General features: G+C 36.8%; 1 pseudogene; it reads right to left on the reverse strand.

Annotated features, from left to right (window-relative positions):
• Window positions 1-9,269: 9,269 nt before the first annotated feature.
• Window positions 9,270-10,129, reverse strand: LOC138387714 (uncharacterized; annotated as a pseudogene).
• Between the last annotated feature and the right edge of the window lie 1,274 nt (window positions 10,130-11,403).

An 11,403-nucleotide genomic window follows, 5' to 3' on the forward strand; every position in this document is an offset into this window, starting at 1 on the left:
TAGAGTGAGAGACCAACCATGATTATCCTCTCCTTTGTCAGGGCAGATTCCGGCCACCAGGTTAACATTGCACAAGGAAAAGAAACGCATTGCTGTGTTCAATCATAACTCAGCTATGGTAGTCTTCTTTGAATAGAAGGAAGCAACCCGAATATGACAAATACATTTTTAGGAAGAAAATGTATTGTTTATGGTCTCTTTCCTGCTCCAAATAGTAGAACAGAGAAAAGATACGGCTTCTGGGGAAGCTATCACTTGTATGCTGTTGCTTCATTATACAAATCGATAGCAGTTCAGTTGTGAATAAAACAGATGCAGGCAGATACTATGAAAAGTCACCTGGGCCAGCTGGTATAGATTTTAGCAAACTGATTTTGCTGAGTTTCCATGCAAAGTCCTAAAATAGATCATTTAAAAAACCATTTAAATGCCTCTCCTCTGGCAGAAGGGTCAAAGCTTCTGGCATTTGATTTCCTGATCACTGTTCTCAGCTGAACTCTAATACGCCTTGAAGAAAAACTGCAGTCATTATTTATATTTCACCTGTGAGAACTAAATAAATATTTACTACCAAAGAATGCTGATACATACTTTAGATATAGATTTTCCTACAATTTTCTTGTCTACTTTCAATTTGATGGGTCAGATTCATGTGGTAAGATTTTTATGAACCTCCAGTCACCCTGGGAAATTTCATTCAGTCACAGAAAGGGAAAAACTGGATTTAGCTAGGCATACACTCTATTCTATATCAAAGGAGTCATAGCTGAAGGTCCTTGGCTATTGGAAATATTTCCTTCCAATGGCATCAAGAGGGCGAGTGAAGTTTCCTAACTTCAGTTTTTAAATTGTTGATACTCAGCTGTTTGTGCTAAATTACCTCAGTCAGCTAAAAGCCCCCATCCCTTTGTTCTATTCATGGCACCTTTTAGGTCTAATTGAAAACATCTTTTCCAAATCTCCACAGAAATATTTCCTCCCATAGAATATGCCTCTTCCAGAAAATATTTCCTACATACCACAAAAGCCTTGTCACTTTTGGGAACTCCAAAGGTCCCTGAATTAAAATTCTTCTAAATGCCATCCAAAAATGTATTCATTCACTGTGGCAGATCGTATATTCCCCATGGCTGCAAGATCTCCAATCCCACGTGCTCTTCTTATACTGTGACCCTGACAGTCCTCTCATGGTAATGGGGGGGGGGGGGGAGGGTGGGTCTTGCCTTGAAGCTGAGTGGCCTGTGACCATAGCTGAATTGATTCTAAGTGTTTTCCAACACTAAATCATAACAACTTAGCTTTCACCTGGTTCTCTCGGGAAGTTGTTCTCTTAACAGAGGGCCACCATCCTATGACAGGAAGCCAAGCAGTCCATGAAGAGGCCCATGTACACAGGAACTAAGGCCCCAGCCCACAGTCCAGCTGAGCTCTCAGCTCCCAGCAAGCACTAACTTGCTAATTATGTGAGGGTGCCATCTTGAAAATGAAACTTCCAGTCAAAATTTGAGCCAACCTAGCTGATGCTGCATGGAGTATAGATGAGCCTTTCCTGAGAACCCCAACCAACTGCAGATTCATACACTAAATGAACAGTTGTCATTATTTTAAGTTACTAAATTTTGAGGTGGATTGCTATACCACACTTACTAAAAATTAAGAAATGTATATTTTAACTATGATGTATTTGCATATTTGTGCCTGTGCATGTGTGTATGGATGTGTGTGTACACCTGCATGCATTTTAAAGCAAACGACTGAGAGTGCTAAAAAGGGGAATGCAGTACTTTTTCTTAATCACTGAATATAGCAGTTGTGAATCTATTTTCTAAAATCAGCCTAATTCTGGTCTCATGCCCCCATCCCATTTAACTCATGAAAAATTCACACTCATTTCCCTTTGGGGGATTTCCCCCAATGTGCCACAATCTGAGAGTTGCCTTCAGTGCCAAAGACTTCAAAAGCTATCTTGTGGATGAAACAAATTTGTTTATATGGGTGGAACATCTATTTTTATACATACTGGAATTCTTTTCTTCATTGAATTATTTACTCGTTTACTTGACAGACATTTACTGAGAAGTTAATACGTGTTTATTGTGCTTGGCATGATGCTAAGCACTGGGTATAAATAGAAGAACTAGACTCCTTCACAATTAGGTGTTAAGAACATACCATATGTTCATGAAATAACTCGGGTTCTGTCTACAGAGATAACCACTGTTTTACCACACAGAATCTCTTTAGGTTTGGTTATTCTACCATTTCTGAGCCATGCTCAGAATATTTAGTGAGTCTAGGAGCCCTTAAACTTAGGGTCAAATTTCCCGGGTACCTCGCATAACACTTCCCCACATAAATCAGTATTTCAGAAAAAATGTCCTGCCCATATGATAATAACAGATGAATATTTGTTGAGCTCACATTCTGCATGACAAGCTTTAGTCTAAGTTTTTACATGTGTTATTGTCTCATTTAATTCTACCAAAGCCCTATAAGGTAGACATAACTATTCCTATTTTTCAGATGAGCAAACTGAAGCACAGAAAGGTAATCTGTTCAGAGTACATAGTTATTAAGTGGTAAAGCCAGAAATTGAATCCAGAAACTGTTTGTAGAGCAATTCTCAAACACTAAGCTATACTGCTCTGTTGCCTTATGAACAAGCAAGTATTTGGAACTTTCCACCAAATGTATTATGTTTAACTTTTATGTTTAATTTTTGACTAATGTAGAACGTGAAACCGTAAGTCAAGAGATCATGATTTTCTGCATTCTTCACAATACAAAATGCTATGTGCTCACATTAAAATTGTTCCTTTATTTTATCTTACAAAAATATGTTAGTTGTAAGCAAGTGGTGAAAGAGAGGCAATCATCTAGCTCAGATTACATAGTGGAAGACAGCTAAACAAACAATATATTCCTAGAGGTCATTACTGAATCTAGGTCTATGCCCTTTCCCATCTCTCCCCCTCCACTTGTTCCTTCCTGGGCTTGCTAACTTGGGCAATGTTACCTTCTTAGAGAAGATGAAGAATATACAGTGGCTTCTTCTCACCTGTAAAATCAAAGCCAAGTATAGAATTCAAATATGGAATTCAACTGGCCTCATCTTATTTCTCATTACTCCCACTACACATTTCTAAGCCATTCCATGCCCCCAACATTTGACCTAAATTGTCACATCTGTACATTTCTTTATGATGTTCTCCATCTTAATCACCTGCTTTCACACCTTTCAATGTTGTCCACCCTATTTTCCTTTGGAAGGGACTTCCCTACCAAAAACACATCATGGCCAGTATCTCACAGGCCTTTCTCTTAGATAAAAGTCCTGGGCCTTCTCTTTATTCTGGCCTCTGTGATTGCCTCTGCACAATTTATGCTTTTAGTCAATCCCTAACTTTCTAGCTCTGTCTTGGGTTCTTGCCCATCTTTTGAACTGCCTATCCTTGGACATATGACTCATCCATAATGGCTTCACTATTTCTATCAGCTTTCCATCTTGGATTTTGTTTACACTTCTGCTCTGGCTCCATCCAGCCTCCAAGACTCTTCCAGTAAAGTGGTTTTAACCTGGTTGCATGTAGGATTGAATAAATCTAAACCATATTCTTTTCCTTCAAGGTCCAGCTCAAAATGTACCTATTCAGAGAGGCCATCTCACATATTCCACCTTGCAATAATCGTTCCTTTACAAGGCATCCTATCAATGCTTACTTACATTGTATAACATTCTCTTTTGAGCTCATTTGGGTACTTTTGATATTGTTCAGTAGTCACTATGAGTGCTTGTCTTTTTTCTTTGAACAGACTGTATTTTAACAGCATAGACAGGTTCTTCTACTTTTTATGTTATGTTTGCTTTCAACTTTGAGATAAAATAGCTTCAGTTTAAGCACAGATGTTCCATACGTGCCTACTGAGTAGAACAAAATAAAATTCCAGACCACAAAATTCTGGAATTTAATGGCCCTTTACATAGTCAGTCTTGGTGCAATATTCAACAGGTGGATAGCAGAAATGGCCAAGGGGACTATTAGAACATTTGGGGGCTTTTCCCAATGATAATTTCTCCAAAATTCTAATATACCTGAAAGGCGCCTCTATCATCATTTCATTGATTATCACTGTCATAGTGAGACATTGTTATTGATAGGACATCTACCCCTCAGAAGGGTTCGAGGAGAAAGAAGTTTAAAACACCTACACTATTACAGCCGTTGTATAAACTGTCTTTACAATTAAGTTTTCTTAGAAAATGCTGATGACTTATTTAAAAACTTTTCATAAATCACAACCTTTTTAGACCAAGTGTCTTGTTCAGCCCTACGAATCAAGGACAATGACCTAAATAATATTGTTTTCACAAGTTGTAACAATAATGGGATTTTGGCTTATCTAATTCTGGGGTAAAAATTTTCTCTAGAGACACACAAATTGGGAACAGACAGATACTAAATCTATTTGCTCTACATGATCCCCCAGAGATAAATTTAGTTCCCTTTGAAATAAGCATTGACATGAATAACTTACCCTCCTGTAGCATTTAATCAATTAATGTTTTGTTTGGTTTTATAAGAATTCAATAGGCAATATAATGACAAAAGCTTTCTCCTACAAAACAGCAAAACAGCCACTAGGCTCTTTCAGGCACATGATCTCATGAAATCCTTGTTAAAAACCACCAATGATATGTTAATACTCTCCTTTTTTAGATGAGGAAACCAAAGATGAATAAGTTTAAATAAGTAGCTAAAGTTATACAGTAGTAAATGGCAAAACTAGGATCCAATAAGTCTTTTAAATCCAGGCTTAGGCAGATATTTCACAAGTACTTATTATATAATTACATAACATTTAGATAACATTTAGAATTAGATAACTTATAGAATTATATATAGACTTTTGCGTCACAATTTTAACTTTAAAATGAGATCAAATTTTAAGTTAAGATGAATGGTAGCTTTTAGAAAAGAGGCTATGGGGTTACTATTTTACTTTTTGCCCATTATTTTACATATATAAATTTTAGCCAGAGATTCTTTTTGAGTATCACAGGCCTAGTAGAACTTTTCGTACTAAATGCTGGTTGAAATGTGGTTTTGTTGTTTTAAAAATTTTTACAAGCATTATAATTCTTCTTTCTTCCAAATAAAAGGAGAGCTATAAGGGGATATTTCTCACAGTAGTTATTAAAAACCCTAGATGCTGTTTTATTACCCTTCTGGGAATGGATCTACTGTGTTGTTCACCAGAAGTGTTACCATCACAATGATCCAGTACTATGTATTTTCACAGGCATCTCAGAATCAGAAACGTGATTATAATTAGGAAAGAAGTCAGGCTCACATTAGATATCATTTGTGATGGAATTTTAGAATGTTAAATTCATTTAAAATTATGCAACTTGTTTAAAGAATTTTGTCATCTGTTTTGAGGTTTTCTTTTCATTGTAGGCTAGTGAAGCTTCTATAAAAGTAGCTATCTGTGGGCTTCTGACCAACTTAGGACTGATTTTAAGGCAAAGACATTGTGGGGGAGTGGGGGGAGGAAGATCCCAATCAAAGCCCTTCCCTAGACCCCAGCACTGTGAACCAGGAGGATTACATTCCATACCCGTGTCTGAGATAGCTTATCACAAAGGCTCCTTGATGGGGGCAGTGCTGCAATTCTTTATAGCTGGCAGAAATAGCTCAAGAAATTTGTACCAATCATCTCTTCCACATACATCGGCTGTCCTCGTGGCTTGAATTTGCAAAAATGAAGAACCACATTCCTTGATCACACGCCCAGTGGTTTGAATCTTTCAGTTTTGTTGTTCTTTTCTTTTGTCTTGCAAGAGGCCTTGTCAAATCAGAATGAAAAGAATGTTTTGAAGCGTGAGAAAATTTAAATTTCCTATTTAAAGCCTGGAGTTCATTAGCAGGAGTATACTCACTCATTTCAGGGGTCACTGGGTTTTACAGAAGAGCCTGTCTTTCTGCTGCCCAAGTCACAAACCCTTCACCTGAAAACGGTTTAGAAATGCCCTTAGTCTATTAGCTTTCTACGGGGCCTAATTCATCTTTGTTGTGCCTGTCTCCTGACCCCATCAAGTGGAGGGCCTTTCTTTGATTATGTGCTATCTCTTTCTTCTTGATCACTTTTCAGTAAAGTAATTGTCTTGGTTTAATTGGTTGTAATGATTAAAAGTTTGTTTATATTACACTGCAATATTTTTTATTGATCACACTAAGGTTAACGATTTTATCGTTTATAGCTCAATACAAAAATAGTCTTTTTAACTGGACTTTTTTGTTGGATTATTTTTATTGCATGTGTGTTAAGATTAAAATCTAAATTCTGGCAAATAAGTGAAATTGCCTTTTCTTAATATCACACAGACTTGTAACAAAGAGATTTTATATTATAATACTGAGAGGTAGAATGTAATGAACAGAGAGACCTCAGAGACCAACAGACCTGGGTTTAGATTCTGGGTCAGGACTTGCCAGTCCTGGACATTTCTGAACTTAAATTTTCATATCAACCCTATGCAGATTCCCTGAAGATTACTAATATGTGTATTAAGCACAATATTTAATCTAATGTTAGCTATTATTTGCTTTTGCTTTGCCGCTAACCAGCTAAGTCATTTTGAGAGAGCTTCGTAATTTCTCTGTTTCAGGTACCTCTGATAAATAAGAGGGCAAGAGTAGATAATTTCTGCTTTTTCTGTCAAAGCTCAGTTAATGAGTAAACCTTCTCTATTGATTTTTTGTATAATTTTACATCAGGCAGAGTTTTTTCCTGATAAAATTTTCCTGGTGAGTAGTGATGACATTAGTTGGAATTTGGACAGTAATGTGAGGATAAGGTGACAAAAAAAAATGATCAGTAAAAAAAATTTCAATATGGAATGTTGGGACAAGAACCATAGCAAAAGAAAATTCACATTTAGAAAAAAAAAAAGACTAGTAGATAAATCATTTGTTTAAAAAACTTGTACTATGATTCCCTTTCAAATTAAATGAGTAATCTTGAAAAAATTACTGCAAAAGTTTTATTGACCTGCTTAATCTTAGCTTAATCAATCTGTAGCAAGGAGTACAGCAACACCTGCCACCTACCTAGCTTTCTGAGTTCCCATGAAAAAAAGGAAACTAAATACATTAAATATAATCATCTCTATCCTTGTCAATTATTTCTGTTTATAACACATTTATAATATCTGTTTATCTTCTTTGTAGGGGGAACAAATTTAAAAAATGACTCCTAAGATTTATCTCTCATCAATAGTAGCAGGTTTTATTTTTTAATTTGTTTTTACTTTGGTACAGCTATACTATTTTTCCAAGTATATTTTTCAAAAACAGCTTTATTAAGTCATAAATCATGTTTAATAATTCAAACCATAAAGACAGCAGCCAAAATTTAAAACTAGAGAACATACACTTGCTTATTTACAAATGCATCAGAGACATGGAAACCCTTTCTCCTGTTTGTGAGGGGTCAGGACACATGAGCAGAAAAAAATGCGAAACTAAGTGCTTGTACAGATCTTTCCTTATCTGAAAACTGTATTTTAAATTTGTAGTAAATAACTTTTATGTGAAAATCAGTATTGTAGATGGGGCTGGAGATATGACTAGGCTCCAACTAATAGTTTTTCTATGATAGAATAGCTCATCCTGAAACATCTTAAGAAACATTAACAATAATAAAGTTATTAATAGCAACATTAATATCTACATTCCTGAGAGCTTTTAATAATAGGCTCTATGACTCAAAACTTTACGTACGTTGTGCCTTGCCTTTCTTGTATTAAATTGAGAAAATATGTATCTAAATATAGATATAGTTAGATAATTTGAAATTTTATATAATAGCTTGAACTCATTTATAATGGCCAATTAGCTCAATTAACTCCATGCTCTCTAAAATCAGAAATCAACCACCTTTTAGGCAACTAAAAGTATCAAAGCATGACTGACTTTAGAAAGTTGTCTCATTTTACTCTGAGCACTGAGTGTGACATTTTATAAAATGTTTAATTCTAATTTGAGATCCTCACCAAACCACGAGACTTCTCCAAGGTTGGTTTTTCACCTATTAACTCCAAGGCTGCCTTGAGGCTGTTTGCCACCACTCTGCAGCTCATTCTATTCCCTTCCCAACTACATTCTTGCAACAGTCCAAAGCCCTGTTTCAGGCAAGAAAAGAAGAAAACAAACATATTGGTCCCTATTCCAATTTTACCATAGTAATGATCAGAATCAGTGCTGGGGATGAAAGAAAATAAAGTATAATACTTTCTTCTTATGCAGATACTTTGCATATTTATTTATATTTGTACTTTTAATTTTTCTTATATGAATTGGGAAACTGGGACAAGTAGGAAATAACAACAGGTAATAAATCTGTTTAGGGAAACTCCTAAACTCTTCTTAAACATACTTCCTCCAAGGAAGGTGTAAGATTAATTCAAACTCTTATTTTATATACCGGGGAAGGGACTAGCCTAGCAGGCCTGGAAAACAAGGGGGAAATGAAATGATCTTGAACTTCTCTTAAATTACTTATCTTCTTTAGGATTCTCAGGAGAACTCTGGGTTCTGTGAGAGTCTGACTAAAGTCTTACAAAGAAGGAACATTACCTTGTGTGACTATGTTTTCTATACAGATGGCTAAAGAACACGAAAGGATCCCTTCAGAAGGAAGAGCCAGGTATGTTACTAACAAGTGACAAAAAGGAACCCAGACACTGGTTAGAGATGGAGGAGGTGATAGTTGTATCTTGTCCAAGAATAGAAGCAGCCACCACACCTTGAGGCTTATTCAAATTAGATAGAAAGTAGCAGACTTTCAACAAAGTTCTGAAGAAGAATGAAAAATGAATTTCTAGCCAAAGGTAAAAGAAAATAAGAGGTGCTGGACATGAGTCTCCACTTGGTTGTAGATATCAGGAGACACTACTCAAAATGATGAAATTGTATAGCTTCCATCCTCAGAGAAGTTAGGGGACAGTTAAGCCAACTGAATACATGAGTGAAATAAAAATGAATTTTGGGAACCACTGCTCCAGAGCAAATCCCACTTCATGGAAAGTGGAAAGGAAGTAAGAAGTACTTCTAATGGAAAGGAAGTAATGGAAAGGAAGTAAGAAGTAATTCCACCACTGGGTAAAAGTTAAAAGCCTCAAAGTTACTTTGCTTTTACTACCTGTTTAAGCTTAAGGATCTCAGCATAAAAGCAGCTCTCTATCTCTTTGACAGTCAAGAATTCAACTAAGAAAAACAGCAACATATAGAGAAAACTATAAAACTAAATACAAGGGAAAGCTATATCAATGTCATCTTGTTACAGGCTTTGGTGAGGCAGCACTTTTTTGCCCAGACCCCTTAGTAGGCCAGGTCTCAGAACCCAGCATCATCTCCTGCCTCAGCTTGGTTGTTACCCTTTCTTCTGGGAGGCTTCTCCTTCCTAGACCTTGAGAAGGCCTGGCAGACACATCTTAGGAAATGACCAAAGCAGAGAGGTGGTGATGCCAAGGATGCCACTGCAGGACAAGAGGTCCAGGGTTCCTGAGGCACTGGGAGCTCACATAACTGGATCTGACATTCCTGATGCATCACACAGGAACCCTCGTCCTGCTGACTCTGTAATCTTTCCTGCAAGTAGAAGAAAGAATTTAAAAGCCCTCAAAGCCAATACTCATATATTAAAAAAAAAAAAAAAAAAAAAATGACCCTCTGATCTTTCATGCTCTATCTGGGCCCAAGGATCTCAGTTTGTTTCTCAAGCTCCTTATCTCCAAATTCTCCCATTCCAGGTGAAAAATCTGTCATTATTTTTTCCTATGGAAAAGTGAAAAGCCCAGGATTTTTCCACCCCATGCCTCATCCCTACATCACTGGGAAAATCAGGATTATCTTCCTGGGCACTGAGTAGGATATGCCTTTTATCTACAGTCTCATCTTCTTCACTTTGTGGTGGTGCCGAAGGTGATAGAAGAATGGGCAGGCGTTGGGCCTCCCTTTTCTTCTTCCTCTTGATCTTTCTCATTCTTTTTGCCCTTACAACCTTCCAAAAAATGTCTATGCTTCCTTGGGAGTGGGTCTAGCCTTCTCCTCTGGACTGGAGGCATGACAGGATCTTGTGAAACCTCAGCCACATGACTCTCAGGTGTCTCCTCTAGTGGCTCTGATGATGATTCCAAACTTCTTTTCAGAGCATCATTTCCCCTTAGGTGGAATCTATCCTCTGTATCTTGAGTATTTGGTGATATGTTCAAGTCATTGGTGATATGTCTGGGGATGGAGATTGGAGATTTTGAACATCTGCCATTGGCAAGGTTTTTTGACCCACTATTCTGCCCCCAGCCAGCTTTGCAGGAACAAGAGGCTCACAACAAAAGGACCAAGAGTCAAATTCTAAAGGAAGTAGTTACTACACTGACTCTTTCTAATGATGTATCCCTAGCTATCGTAGATACAACAGTGTACTGATCTCAGATTTCTACTCTAGACTTCCCTAAAGGAATTCAATGACCTTCAGAAAGAGTCTTCAGGTTGTTCTTGGCCTAGGAGGTCACAGATTTCCTAAAAGAGAAAAGCCATTAAGGTAATTGCTCCATAGACAATGGAGTCTCTCCTAATCACATATAACCCAAATTCACTAAGACTCTGCCAATTCCAGCGTAAATCCTTGAATAGTAACTGTATTTAACAATTTAACAAATTTCTAGATCATTAGTTTTAAAAGTAAGTAAATTCTCCAGTAATAAAATTAAGTTACCCAAAGTTGCCCAAAGTCTCAAGGGTATTTTTAAATGCTGGGATTTCTGAGAACTCTGAGGTCCATCCAGAACCTTCTATTCTATTTTTATTTCTGACTCTAATGTGTTCCTCATGTCCTTATGTTGCCATCACATAGTAGATGCTTAACAAATATTAGTTGACTGTGAATGAATGAATGAAACAAATGCTCTGAGAAAGTTCCTTGGTTTGTGGCTGTAGAGAATAAAGAAGGGTTGGTTGGCCAGGCACAATGGCTCACACCTCTAATGCCAGTGCTGTAAGTGGCTGAGGTGGGAGGATTGCTTGAGGCCAGGAGTTCAGCAAGGGTTAGTAAACACTGCAAGAGGATATCTGGTAGTTTTTGTTTATCCTCCACTGAAGCTAAGAGTGCCTTCATATAGCAAATGTCAATAAAGTTTCATGAATGAATTAATGTATTTTATGTAAGCTACTTAAATCACATGCCAGATTCAAAGGATATTATTTGTCATAAAAGATGGTATCTAAAGACAGAATTTATTTACTAATATACTAATATGGAATTCTAGGTTGGTGCAAAAGTAATTGTGGTTTTGGACTGTAAATTTTAAGTCCTTATAACTAGACTCAAACACATCTTTAT

This window comes from Eulemur rufifrons, chromosome 7 (assembly GCF_041146395.1).
Source record: "Eulemur rufifrons isolate Redbay chromosome 7, OSU_ERuf_1, whole genome shotgun sequence".
Lineage (NCBI taxonomy): Eukaryota > Metazoa > Chordata > Mammalia > Primates > Lemuridae > Eulemur > Eulemur rufifrons.